Genomic DNA, 14,812 nt, shown 5'->3' on the forward strand with positions numbered 1-14,812 from the left:
ATTCGAACCCGGGACCTTTACCTTACAGTGATGAGCGCCGTGTCAACGCCTAAACCGTTGCGGACACCGACCCCCCTGTAATGTATTATTGTTTGCAATTTTGTGAATTGTTGATAATGGCGAAATAATGATCGAAATTTTGGCAATAAAGCGCATCTGATGTTGTTTTAATTTTTGTCCCCATCATTTCGAACGATAAATAGTATTTTTGGTTCGAAATGAAAATAAGTTTAAACAACCTAGTGGAAGGAAGAGAATACGTGGTTAGTATGTTGTGTATGAATCAATTCTCAAACTTGTCAATCATTCCCTCTCAAATATTGTTTAGTTTTAGTTTTAGTTTAATTTCCCGCACGCTTTAAACAATGCTGTGATCAAATAATGGAACCACAATATAACAAATAATAGAAAATTAATAACAGTTGTGGTGAACTTAGCATCCCTCATCGCAAAAGGCAAAATAAACAAATAATAATAAAACTATGTGGAAATTCTGACCCATAAAGCCTTTTTGGGTGTCTAGGATGAGGGGATCAGACTACTTGACAATATTTTCTTTCATGATAAATAAGAAAAAAGTTTCATCGGATTGTCATTATTTTTCCAACAAATTAGGAAAACGAAAAAATCTCTGGAAATTACTGCCCATTAATGCTGAATTGCGTTGAATTAAAAATATTGAACATATTTTAACATAGGGGTAAACAAGAGTGTTGAGCGGTTTTGTTCGTGTCCAAACAATATTCATCCGGGCTTAAATGAAGCAGTGAGGTGGCGGGGAATTCCACAACGAAGCCCCTAGCCAGGGAATCCCGTGTGGGCTTTTAACGGTTGTAAATTTTAGACCGACTTCTCTGACGTCAATTATCTTTCCATTCGGCTGTTCCAAAACATAAATGCTTTAGAAAAACGCAATAAATAAATTGATGATTTATTGCAGGCAATACGGAGGAAGCACAACTTGAATCGGCTTACGCTTCCAACGAAATAAAATAAAACGCCAAGGCTATGAACATACAATTTGCGTACAAAGTGTGAAAAACAATGTGATAGGTCGTATAAAATAAGAGGTATTCGTAACGCTTTTATCGACCAACAGGCATGTGCAGACTAAAACATTTCAAAAGTTTGAAGAATTGTTAGGAATCAATTACTTTTAACGGTGGAAAATTGAAACATTTGAATTAAGTACCTTCCCTTACGAAATACGTTTTTTTAGAAGAAAGACCTCAGACCTGCAAAATCGTTTAAAATCAGGCTTTTTTTTCGGCTGTAAATGCAATTTTTTTTGCGTGATCATTTTCGCGACAACGATTTCAGAGCGTGTAGGTTTGATTTTATTAGGAATGGTTAGGTTAGGTAGGGTTACGGTTAAGGTTAACATTAGTATTTGACAATTAATTAAGGTTTTTAGTTGAGATAAAAAAGTCAATGGCACGAGCGGGATTCGAAGAAAAACCTTAATTAATAGTAATATATTAATTGGTCAAGCGGACCACGAAATTAGTGAAACTAGTATTTGAATTAAATACCTTTTCTCTTTATAGAGAAGCCGTAACCTTTCTTTGCATAAGAAAGATTTTCAAAACAAGGTTCTATGTTCCATATAGACTTCAGGCCTGCAAAAACATTTAAAATCTGTCAAAATTTGTTTTTCGGTTAAATATACAATTTTTGCTTGATCATTTTCGCGTCATCGATTTAGAGGAAGCGCATAGGTTTGATTATATTAGGAATGGTTAGGTTAGGTAGGGTTACGGTTAAGGTTAACATTAGTATTTGACAATTAATTAAGGTTTTTAGTTGAGATAAAAAAGTCAATGGCACGAGCGGGATTCGAAGAAAAACCTTAATTAATAGTAATATATTAATTGGTCAAGCGGACCACGAAATTAGTGAAACTAGTATTTGAATTAAATACCTTTCCTCTTTATAGAGAAGCCGTATAACCTTTCTTTGCATAAGAAAGATTTTCAAAACAAGGTTCTATGTTCCATATAGACTTCAGGCCTGCAAAAACATTTAAAATCTGTCAAAATTTGTTTTTCGGTTAAATATACAATTTTTGCTTGATCATTTTCGCGTCATCGATTTAGAGGAAGCGCATAGGTTTGATTATTTTAGGAATGGTTAGGTTAGGTAGGGTTAGGGTTAAGGTTAACATTAGTATTTGAATTAAATACCTTTCCTCTTTATAGAGAAGCCGTATAACCTTTCTTTACATAAGAAAAATTAAAAAAAAAATGTTCCATATTCCGTCTAAACTTTCAAAAACTGGAAAAATAGACCTGCAAAAACTTTTAATATCGGTCAAAATTTGTTTGTCCGTTTAATATACAATTCTCGCGCCATCGATTTCAGGGAGTGATGATTTTTTTTTTTTTTATTAAGCAAGAAAGTTATAACAAGCTGGGCACACGTGTTTTAAAATAATATTTAAATTATTAATATTTAAATAATTAAATTTTATAAATTTATTTTTTTATAATATTTAAATAATTATTTTAAACACGTTGTAATTAAATTAAGAAAAACTTTAACAACAACTTAAAAAAAAAATCAACAATTTTAATTATTTCACTTTTTTAATCTTTCTTGTTCCTGTTCTTCTTTTAGCTTTTTGAGTCGGACTATCATAAGCCTCATCTGGCTTGATAACTTTTCATATGTATTTCAGATTCTACAGCAAAACCCGTCTCTTTATACTTGCAAATTTGGTAGGGATTATCTTTTAATCCTAGATATTAGGGGTTTTATCAAATAAATCAAAATATTTATGAATAATTGACTTTCAAATATTGGTCTGAACTAGTTTTTGACCCAGCATGGAATTTTTAAGGGCTCAGTTCTGGCGTAAGTTTAAAACGTATTGTTAAACATTATTGTATATCAATTAATGAATATTATATAATATTGAATTAGTTTAAAAAAATAATAAAAGAACTCGAAATTTGATATATTATCGTCGCTTTACTAACAGTCTGTGCATGTTGACAACATTTGGGTGGGCAGGTGTTAGCACAGAAATGTTGAACTTGTATGGAAAAAACCTACATATCAAAGATGAGAAACCATTTTGACCGGCATTCGAGTCAGCACGACGCGGTGAGATTTGCTCTTGACCCAAATACAAGGTGAACGGGGGAATAACACAACGTAGAATTTAGGAAAACCTTCCAGCCCTGGAAGGAGAGGATGGCCTCTCCTTTCGACACGTCGGCGCTCTAATATCCAAGAGATAAAACATTCGGAGAATACTAATAATCTGCATTATTATATCTTGTTTTCTTATAGCCGAAAGCATTATTTTCTATTGAACCGATATTCTCAAATAAATATGAAAATAATTTTTATACCGGTATTCTATAGATTGATTTAACTCGGGGAAAATAAATCTTCGCCGTCATTGAAAAATTCGATGTTTTTTTTTTGTAATTTCATCTTCTTATAATTACATCTTACATAAATAACAATCAGAGATCTACGACCGTGGTGAGAATGGGGAGAGGCTTAAAAGACGATTTGTCTCAAAAGGACGCGAGATATAGTCGCCTAATAGCTATAGAGACCTTTATCCGATATATCACTTTAATTAATTTCCTCATAACGTGTCACCGGTCGTAATTTATTCCTTGATTCTCAACCATCTCTAATCACAATAGTTTCGTAGTCCTTCGTACCAATGGCATTCGGCATTTTTTTAAGGTCGCTCATTCTCGAAGCTATTCCGAAATTAAATATTACCATTTGAAACACGCGAAACGTGTCAATTTTGGACTTAGATTTACAAAATAATCAATAATGCTATTCGTGATCTTTCTTTCGTGATACACGCTTCCATGCTTATAGTTATGAATACCATGTGTTTCAAGTCATGTAAATTACATTTACTTAACTGCTTGTAATTATATATTATCTACCGCCTTAATGATTTTAGAGTTAGTAAGTACATTACTTAACGCAATAGTCACGTGAACAATAATTAAAAAACAAAAACAATTCAAGTTCTAATCTTCAGTCATTCTTATGTATATAAAAATGATCAAAAATGTCAATAAGCCAAAACACGCCTGGTAGACAAAAAAAAAACAAATCTGTGGGACTAGGGTGATCGGATACGTGCAAAAAGCACGTACACAACACTCCAGGATCAACAGGATCTGTTCAATTCAGATAGTTCAACGAACCCAAAAAACCAGATGCAGACATTCAACCAATTTGGAAGGATCGGACCAAAAATTCTCTTAGAAGTAAAACAAAACAAGTTATTTTAAAGCGAATTGTTTTGAACAATCATGCTGGTATTTTTTTCGATAAAACACACCTTAAAAGTGAAATATCGAAAAAAAGTATTTCCCACAAATCCACCGCTGAAGAACATAAAAAAATCAGCGATTTTAGGCAGCCTAAAGTGATAGAAAACAACCAAGCAGCACAATAACACAAAATCCAGCAAGAAATTTCTTAAATTCAGATACAGATGTTCAAAGAGTTTGTCGGAAAGCATCTGTTCAAAAGTTCGCTAAAAAGCTAATTTTTTTTTGTTTATTAAACGAAAAGTGTTTTGAAGTTTTTGTCAGAAGGTTTTACCTGATCATTGTTGATGTGTTTATGACAAAACACACCTTTGTCGAGATAGCGACAATAATGTCAACAAATCGCACAAACCTACCGCCCAAGATGGTCCAAAAGCTAAAAACACGCCCGATAGATCAAAAAATCAGCCATTTTAGGCAGCCTAAAGTGATAGAAAACGACCAAGCAGCACGCAAACAACTCTGCAAAATCCAGCAAGAAATTTCTTAAATTCACATACAGATGTTCAAAGAATTTGGCAGAAAGCTTCAAAAGTTTACCAAAAAGATAAATATATTTTTTTTTATTAAACGAAAAGTGTTTTGACGATTTGTCAGCAGCTTTTACCTGATCATTGTTGATGTATTTATGACAAAACACACCTTTGTCGAGATAGCGACAATAATGGAAACAAATCGCACAAACCTACCGCTTAAGATGGTCAAAAAGCTAAAAACACGCCCGATAGACCAAAAAATCAGCCATTTAGTATTACCAGAATGAGCGGAGGCGACCAAACTGTCCGTAAACGGCATATTGTCAGAAGAATCCAACAAGAAATTACTTAAATTCAGATAGAGATGTTCAAAGGATATGGCGGAAAGCTTCAAAAGTTCACAAAAATCTAAATATATTTTTTTTATTAAATGAAAAGTGTTTTGAAGATTTGTCAGCAGGTTTTACCTGATTTTAGGATGACCAGGTTGAGCGGAGATGACCAAACTGTCCTTACATGACTTATTGTCAGAAGAATCCAACAAGAAGTTAAATTCGTATCGTTCTACAAACGTAAAACCAGGTGCACACATCCAATGAATTTGGCGGGAAGCACCGGCCAAAAATTTTCCTACAAGCAAAAAAAATTTTTTTTTAATGCGAATCGTTTTGAACTTTTTTCAACAGGTCGTGCCTGTTCATTGGGATATGAATATATTTTTGATAAAACCCAACTTTGTGGATTAAACGTAAGTTTTATCTTACTAATTAGCATACAAAAGACCGAACAATATGCATTTTCTTCTGCCAGGTTGCCAGAAAATTTACGTAATGCATAGTTTGACAATTTGTTGTTAATAATATATTAATAGTGCATTTTTTGTAACATAAATGGATAAAATCCCATTTATTTTCTGGCAAATAAAATAAGTAAAATAAAAAATTAATACCCGGAGTGTTAATGGTTGGAACTCATGTTGAACCGACGCTGTGTTACTATTGGAACTATCCACGCTCGTGTTTTTGATGTTGATGAAACGCGTTTCGCCTTATCGTCATCTTCAGTGAGGAACGTTTCACAAACTTTTTGTCAAATGTTCTTCACTGATCATTGCAAAACGCGTTTGCCAAATATCAAAAACCCGATTGTAGACCGATCTAGTGCCGGTTCAACATCAGTACTTCAATTAATTAAGGTTTTTAGCTAAGATAAAAAGTCAGTGTGACGAGCTCGGGACATTTGAAAAATGCCAAAAAGGAGGGAAAATTCAAAAAGGTGGGGTTGAGATGGGAAGTTAGTGTCCGAGTGGATCGAGGTCACGAAAGCTCAAGTGGTAGAGCAGCGGCGTATCAAGCCGAAGATCATGGGTTCGAATCCCGCTTGTGACACTGGCTTTTTTATCTTAACCAATATCTTAAATACAGATTAATTAATTAAAAGATTTGGTCAAGCGGAGCACGAAAACTAGTGAATATATCAGTACATTATTTTGGCAAAACACATCTACTATTAATAATGAAAATATCAACATTTAAATGGATCAATTATAAGATTATTATTTTTCGAAAAGTGCTTTCAAAGCTTGTCCTTAAAAAAATTAAACGCCCGCTAAAGATAATTTATCCAAAGGCCCATCTTTGCGTCATATTGTAAGGTTGGGTCTGACTTTTGTCATTCAGCTATGTAAATTGGATTAATTTTATTTTAATTCCAGTTAGAAGTATAAGGAAAGAAAGCGAACGACGAGGTGAACGTTTTAATGAATTACGCCGTCATGGATGTTAAAATATGCTCAAGGCAAAGGATAAAAGTAGTTCGTAGCAGCCTCGTCACTATGGTACATTTTTAATAAATCCTTTCCAAATTGGTGTATCGTACTTGATTATAATTTAAAAAAACGACTGTTTAGATAGGCGTTTAATTTTATAGGTCGTTGTTGATTAAATGTTTAATTCATTCGGTCAGACAAATAATGAAAATTATGACACAAACTGTTAAGCTGACAAGAAGAATAATTTTTTAAAGAATTAAATTTTGAATATGTTTTCTTTACACTTTAATCTCTGACGAAGTCTATTTGATATGTAAATAAACCACACAAAGCACAAATGTAATAATATTTTATCTGTACTTAAGATGTACAAAAGTCAAATTCATAACTGCCCGTTTGAAAATGGATAAGTTTTCTGGGTTACTCAAACTTCTTTTGCGTCAACATTTTCCCCGTTACTTGGAAGTGAGAATGGATTGGGTAAATGGAAAGGTTTGGCTTGATCAGAGTTAGGGTTATGGACGTGTAATGTTAGGTTAGGCAGTGTTAGGGATTGGTTTTAGGTATGTATCCCTTCTTTTACGAGGCGGGTATTGTCCACAACTAAAAAGTACTTTACTACTATTAACAAGCACAGTAATTCAGTAATTACAAATTAACCTGTCCCAGTGAACTCAAAAATGTTATTGTCAAACTAAAAAATAATAAGTCCCCATGTATAGATGGTGTAAGCCCTAAATTCATAAAAAAACATTTCTAAAGCTAAAGCTTAATACACTTCACCAAAATAATTAATTACATATTAATATATGGTTATTTCCCCAAAATTTGGAAATACAGTAAAATAATTGTGCTACCTAAACCTGGTAGACTTGTTTCAGGTGAGTAGCTACTGGCCCATCTCAATTCTTCCTTGTCTTGGAATCACAGCAGGTCACATCACAGCACCACAACACAATTGGCGAGGGTCACAGATATTATTGAGCACAATTTTAATTTGAACAAGCACACTGGGATGGCACTGGTTGATGTTGAAAAAGCGTTCGACTGCGTGTGGCACAATGGGCTTCTCTTTAAGTTAATCAGTTATAACTTTCCCAAATACATCGTTTATTTAATAAGGAGTTATCTGGAAGATAGGAAATTTTGTGTCTTGCTTAACAACGTAAGCACTGACTTTCGGCCAATTGCTGCTGGTGTGCCCCAAGGCTCTGTCCTTGGGCCCACATTGTTCAATTTATTTATTAATGGTATAACCGAACTAAAAGTTAAGCCAAAGTGTGCCCTATATGCTGATGACTCCGCTTTTATGATCTCGTCTTTCAGGGTAGATACAATAGCTAGCTCTCACTAGCCCTTGAGAAAACATTTAATTACTTTTACAGATGGCGGACCAGACCCAATGAGTCAAAAACAGAGGTGATTCTGTTCACTCGCAGAAGGCCTAATGTTAATTGTTTTGTGACAATAAATGGAAGGTGTATTCCATGGAGAAAAGAAGTGAAGTATCTCGGTTTGATGCTGGACTCAAAGCTCACGTTCACCAAGCTCATCAACACGGTATGCGATAGAGGAATGGCTCTAATCTGCAATTTATTTCCGTTGTTAAATAGACACTCCGATCTGAGTACATTTAATAAAAAGTTAATTTATTATTTGTATATTCGACCCATGCTGTTGTATGCGGCTCCTGTCTGGTCTAACACATGTATCACCAACTACAGGAAGTTGCAGGTTGTGCAGAACAAATGCTTGAGACTGATTGGTTCCTTTTACAGGTGGACGCCAAAAGACTACGTGCGTTCAATATTTGAGGTGACTAGTGTCTCTTCACAACTCCACAGTATAACATCAAGATTTTGCAAAGCTTGTGAACTTAGTGAATACACTAATATTAGAAATATTGTTAACTATGAAGCTGCCTCCTTGCAGACACTTTACAAAAAATATAAGTACAAAAGAGTGAAGCACATTTTGCTGTAAATTAACTATACAGGGTGAATTGCTACTCGTGCTACAAACTTCTCCAGTAGATTCTTCACCCTAAAATGAACAAAAAAGTTCATATTGTCCATGGTCCGATTCTCNGACCATGGACAATATGAACTTTTTTGTTCATTTTAGGGTGAAGAATCTACTGGAGAAGTTTGTAGCACGAGTAGCAATTCACCCTGTATAATGTAAAGGGTTTTTTAAATTTTTTTCCCCTCTGTATTAATATTGAGATATGTATAAATTAGTTTTTTTTTACTTCAGATCAGGTATATAGGCAGGAAGCCTGAAGCCAGTTTTTTAATTTCTTTGTAAATACTGTATTTATTTTGTAAATAAAAATAAATTTCAATTTCAATTTCAAGGTACCTATGTTTCTTTTTTTTACTAATTTTTTTGTATATGCAAAACTAATGGACATTTCGTGTAATTTCATTGCAAAAATACTAAAATACAGCTCGAACTCTTGAAATAGAGGTGATGAAACTCTGTTAAAAAAACGCCCGTTTTCTAATATAAGGATCGAGTTCAGTAATAGGTGAATTTTCGACCATGCGAAACAGTTATGTAAATATTGTGCTATTAACTAATTTCCCACCGAACTGTTATATAAAAAATTAAAAGAATTTAATTGCCGAAAAAAGATTTTTGTACAATTTTCTTCCCCGTTCGTCGACATGGCTAGCAATTGAACAAAATTGATTAATCAATTTTACCTACGGTTTTACAAAAAATGTTTTTATTTTATTTTTTAAAATTTAATTTTTAAATATTTTTTTGTTTAGATCAGAAGTCTACGTGACACGGGGCAGGTTGAATCCAAACTAATGTAAGTCATAAATCCGAACGACCCGACGTGCTGAAAGTATGTTGCTCAAGGTTTTTTCCGACTTTGAAATTGAATCAAATGACTTTTTCTGCCCCTTTAAATGAGTTAATGACCAAATAAGAAGTAGACAATTGATTGAAGGAAAAGCGGAAAATTACCTTCTTATTTTTCATGCCGCTTATTTCCTTAATCTGTTTTATTATTTTGCTATTATCATTAGTGTTTCTTTTTAATGGCTTTGACAATTTCTATATTTTGTCAAAGTAATGAATGAACAGAAACTTTGTGCGGGATGGAAAGGACTCGGAAATTTCAGGCGGAACGGTAGGAATCGAGCCCACGACCGCGGCGTCTCACGCGATCCACTTTTTTTAAAATTTATATGGCTTTGGCATAAATGTTTCACTATTAAATATGCTTATGATTATTAAGAATAAATTATTGACGCACAGTATAATGATCATGATGAACAAGGGTCAGCAGACTACATATTAGAGTAATGTTTATGAAAGGTATTGGTTGAGATGAAAAGTCATTGTCACGAGCGGGATTCGAACCCATGATCTTCGGCTAGATATGCCGCTGCTCTACCACTTGAGCTGTCGTGACTTCGATCCGCTCGGACACTAACTTCCCATATCAACCCCACCTTTTGAATTTTCCCTCCTTTTTGCCATTTTTCTTTTTTTTTATCTCAACTAAAAACCTTAATTAATTGAAAGATATTAATTAGTCAAGGGGACCACGAAAACTAGTGAGTTTAATAAGTTAAAATGAAGTATATCTTCACTAAAGCTCTCCATGGCCATTTCATTCGTCGCCGAGAATCAAATAGATTACACTCCTTTTTTTTTTCTTAAACGAGGGTTCGCAACGGCAGAGGTTATATCAACCCTCGGGGTGCCGGTGTTTTTGGAGAAAAAAAAGCCCATTTGTAAGTATGTCGGGTTCGAATGTTGGGCCGCTGGATTCGAACCCAGGAACCTTTACCTTACAGTGATGAGCGCCCTGTCAACGCCTAAATTGTTGCGGCCACAGAAGATTGATAAAGGGAATCAATTTGAAGTAGCAACAGGCCAAAGTCGCTAACTCGCAACCGAGGCTTCAATTTGGATAAATCGAAAAAAATATACTTTTCAAATGTTTTTTTAGACTTTTGATATTTCCTTAGTTTCATAAATTTTTTGTGGATATTTTGACCAATTTTTATGAAGATTGATGCAGGGAATCAATTTGAAGTAGCAACAGGCCAAAGTCGCTAACTCCAACCGAGGCTTCAATTTGGATAAATCGAAAAAAAATATACTTTTCAAATGTTTTTTTTTTAGACTTTTGATATTTCCTTAGTTTCATAAATTTTTTGTGGATATTTTGTTCAAATTTTATGAAGATTGATACAGGGAATCAATTTGAAGTAGCAACAGGCCAAAGTCGCTAACTCGCAACCGAGGCTTCAATTTGGATAAATCTTTTTATCTTCTTTTTTGCCATTTTTCAAGGTAGAGCAGCGGTGTATCAAGCCGAAGATCGTGGGTTCGAATCCCGCTCGTGCCATTGACTTTTTTATCTCGACTAAAAACCTTAATTAATTATAATATATTAATTGGTCAAGCGGACCACGAAATTAGTGAATTTAACAATTAAGAATCAAGAAATATGTTTTTTAAGTGGAGAGCTGGTGCGTTGCCAACCATATTACCTGTTGTATTCTTAACAGACTAACATATAAATTACGAAAATCATTGCCACATAAATATTACATAATTTATAAACAGTCTTAGTTCTATTTAAAATCGTTTATAACGTTGATTCTTTTTACTTACGAACACACAATTACTTTGCCTGTGTCTGTTTATTCCGACACGTATCAAGCTTGATAGGTTTCAAAGCGGATTATTTGAAAGCAAATTCAATCCTCTGCAACCTTCACTTCGTCATTATTTCGAATGGTCAATCATTTCTAATACGATTGTAAAAAGGTAGAGAAAAACATTTTTTTGACATAAAAATTAAACGAGTCGTTTTTGACCCTTATTCTCTTGAAAACCTGCGATTAGTTTTCATTCACGATTGTTCATGTCAAAGTCTTGGTTCTTCTTTTTGGACGAAATATTGCTATAAACAACAATTTTAAACTGAATTGGACCTAAAATTAGTTTACCATATTTTGCGAAATCCCAAGGCCATGTCTTTTTCATAAATGCCTCACTAACATGGATAGACATTTAGAATAATTAAAATTGCTTAATTGAATTTAACGCTTGGTACCCTCAAAATATTTTACAAAGATGCTTCCGCTTAAAATACGCATTTTGATTGTTTAAGACTCATTATCCCAACATATATCAAGCCTAATAGGTTTTAAATTAATTTAAAAGCAAATTCAATCCTCTACAACGTTCAGTTAATTATTAGTTTGAAAAAAAAATTAATAGTTTCTGAGATATTTGCAAAAATGTAGAGAAAAACAAGTTTTTGGCAATAAAAATTAAAGAAATCCTGAAATCCTACAATTAGTATTAATTCACTGAAATTTTAATAAATATATTATTTTTATTTTCACTAGGTGTTGTATGGTATAAACAACAATTTTTAAATATAACGCCTTAAAAATACTTCAAAAGTACATTTTTTTCTAGTCCAAAAGTCATACCTTATTCTGCAATGTATTCTCGCAATCCTAAATTATAACTTTAGTAGTTAATAAAAAACATACAGTTTAAAAGAATCCTATTGTTGATTGTATTTAAGAATTGGTTCCTGTGAAAGCTTTTACAATGATGCTTCTTTTTCTAGAGAATACGCAAGTGCTTAGGTGGTAAAGTCAATAGAGGCGAGCTTTCTAAATTCTACAATGAAGTTAATGAAGCAGAAATGTACGACTTTTTGTCCCATTTTTCACTTATAGGAATTACACTTTATATTCATATTAAACGCTTTAAATTCATATTAAAATGTAAAAGGCTCGTAGGCACGTTTTTTATGTAATTTTTAAGAAAAACGCAAAAACCCCGCCTTTTTCGATGTAAAAGGCTTGTAGACACGTTTTTTACGTATTTTTCAAGAAAAACACTAAAAAAAAAATCGAAAATTTTTTTTTAGCTTTCTAAATTCTACAATGAAGTTAATGAAGCAGAAATGCACGACTTTTTATCCCATTTTTGACTTATAAGAATTATACTTTATATTCAAATTAAACGCTTTAAATTCATATTAAAATGTAACAGGCTCATAGGCACGTTTTTTACGTATTTTTCAAGAAAAACGCCAAAAACCTCAAAAAATCGAAAAAATTTGTATTGTCTTGTTCGATGTAAAAGGCTCGTAGGACACGTTTTTTTACGTAATTTTCAAGAAAAACGAATAAAAATCGAAAAAAATTTTATTGTCTTTTTTGATGTAAAAGGCTCGTATGCACGTTGTTTTACGTATTTTTCAAGAAAAATGTCCAAAAACCAAAAAAATCGAAAAAAATTTTATTGCCTTTTCGATGTAAAAGGCTCGTAGGACACGTTTTTTTACGTAATTTTCAAGAAAAACGCAAAAACCCCCCAAAAAATCTAAAAATTTTTTATTGTCTTTTTCTACGTAAAAGACTTGTAGGCACGATTTTTACGTATTTTTCAAGAAAAACGCCAAAAACCTCAAAAAATCGAAAAAATTTGTAGTCTTTTTCGATGTAAAAGGCTTGTAGGCACGGTTTTTAAGTTTTTTTCAAGAAAAACGCCAAAAACCTCAAAAATCGAAAAAATTTGTATTGTCTTTTTCGATGTAAAAGGCTTGTAGGCACGTTTTTTAACGTAATTTTCAAGAAAAACGCAAAAAAATCTAAAAAAATTTTATTGTCTTTTTCGAGGTAAAAGGCTTGAAGAACACGTTTTTTATGTATTCGTAACGCAAAAACCCCAAATGTCAACATGTGCAAATGTGTGACATCGCAAATCCAAACAATAACTTGAGTATCTCTTCCCATTTGGAAGAACGTTGTTTCCTGACCAGTAGAGTCTACCTGAGGAGAGTTTTCAGCATACTAGCAATATTTGATGTAGATCCGCCATGAAAACTCACATTTTATGGAAATACATAGACGTTCGAATTCTGTTTATAATTTTATATTCTTCTATCGTCAAGTTAAGATTTTTAAACAAAAGGGTGATTGTTATGAGTTCAAGAATTAGGTCAATACCACTGCCCATATAGTCAGAATAGTAAATGATTTAGCCCAAGCCTTTAATGTTGGACAACATATTGGCACGGTTTTCATTGATGTACTAAAGCCCTTTGACCATTTGGCATAATGGTATAAGTCATCAGAGTGACAGACTATAACTACCCTATGTAATAAAAATAGCCCAAATCTCATCCGAACAATCCCTGACGCCATCGTGTTCCTTGTATATTTTTACAAAATATCTATTCCAAAAACTATTAAAATTGCGCAACGCAAAAAACTTCATTGGAAATGTCTACAGCTTACAAAATATTAATTTAATATTTAATTTGTATTTAAAAAATACAAGAAAATTTATTGCATGACTGTCGTAGTCCGAGTCGGCAGAATAACTTTGGATGATAATAGATCGTAACTCACTTTTATTCTCCAGGTAAAATTTAGTTATTTATGTGTACAGCGAATTATCAATAGGAGAGTGCACCAATTAAGCTAAAAGGGCTAGTGTCCTCTTCATTATTTTAAAGGGAATACTAGCAAGGGGAGGATACTGTTATTATAAATACTGTCAGTATTTAGGATACTGCTTTAATCACGGAAACAAATGTAAACAAAAACTTATTAAATTAACTAGTTTTCGTGGTCCGCTTGACCAATTAATATCTTTCAATTAATTAAGGTTTTTAGTTGCGATAAAAAAGTCAGTGTCAAGAGCTGGATTCGAACCCACGACCTTCCGCTAGATTCGCCGCTACTGTACCACTTGTGTTATCGTGACTTGAAAAATGGCAAAAAGGAGGGAAAATTCAAAAAGGTGGGGTTGGGATGGGAAGTTAGTGTCCGAGTGGATCGAAGCCACGATAGCTCAAGTGATAGAGCAGCGGCGAATCTTGCGGAAGGTCGTGGGTTCGAATCCCGCTTGTGACACTGACTTTTTTATCACAACCAAAAACCTTAAGTGAAAAGAATTTCTTTGGTCAAGCGGGCCACGAAACCTAATAAATATAAATTATTATTAATATTAGTAAGTTATTGTATTATTAAAAAAAACCTTCTGATCAATATTACAAGCCCATAAAATGTTTATCCATTCAATTAGACTCAAATTTGGCCAACCTTCCTTTATCAATATTTTCGACCCGTAGGAAACAATGAACTAATAATTCCCCAGGTAATTGATAATGTCGAGGGACCCCACTTTAGCCCCCACTCGCGGTTTGCCGGGGTCGGACGCGTTCTGAGGTTCTTCCTGACAGT

The 14,812-nt window shown here is 33.4% G+C and overlaps 1 long non-coding RNA gene across 1 annotated transcript in view; it reads right to left on the reverse strand.

Annotated features, from left to right (window-relative positions):
* Positions 1 to 1,552: 1,552 nt before the first annotated feature.
* Positions 1,553 to 14,812, reverse strand: part of LOC106663894 — a 29,808-nt gene continuing 16,548 nt past the window's right edge. Inside the window, exons 6-8 of the long non-coding RNA XR_001340107.2 lie at positions 5,260 to 5,422; positions 1,922 to 2,010; positions 1,553 to 1,619 (exon numbers count right to left, since the gene is read on the reverse strand). This is a non-coding gene — a long non-coding RNA (uncharacterized LOC106663894). The remainder of the gene's footprint in view (positions 1,620 to 1,921; positions 2,011 to 5,259; positions 5,423 to 14,812) is intronic.

Source organism: Cimex lectularius, unplaced genomic scaffold, assembly GCF_000648675.2.
Source record: "Cimex lectularius strain Harlan isolate CLEC.00 unplaced genomic scaffold, Clec_2.1 scaffold80, whole genome shotgun sequence".
In the NCBI taxonomy this organism is placed as follows: domain Eukaryota; kingdom Metazoa; phylum Arthropoda; class Insecta; order Hemiptera; family Cimicidae; genus Cimex; species Cimex lectularius.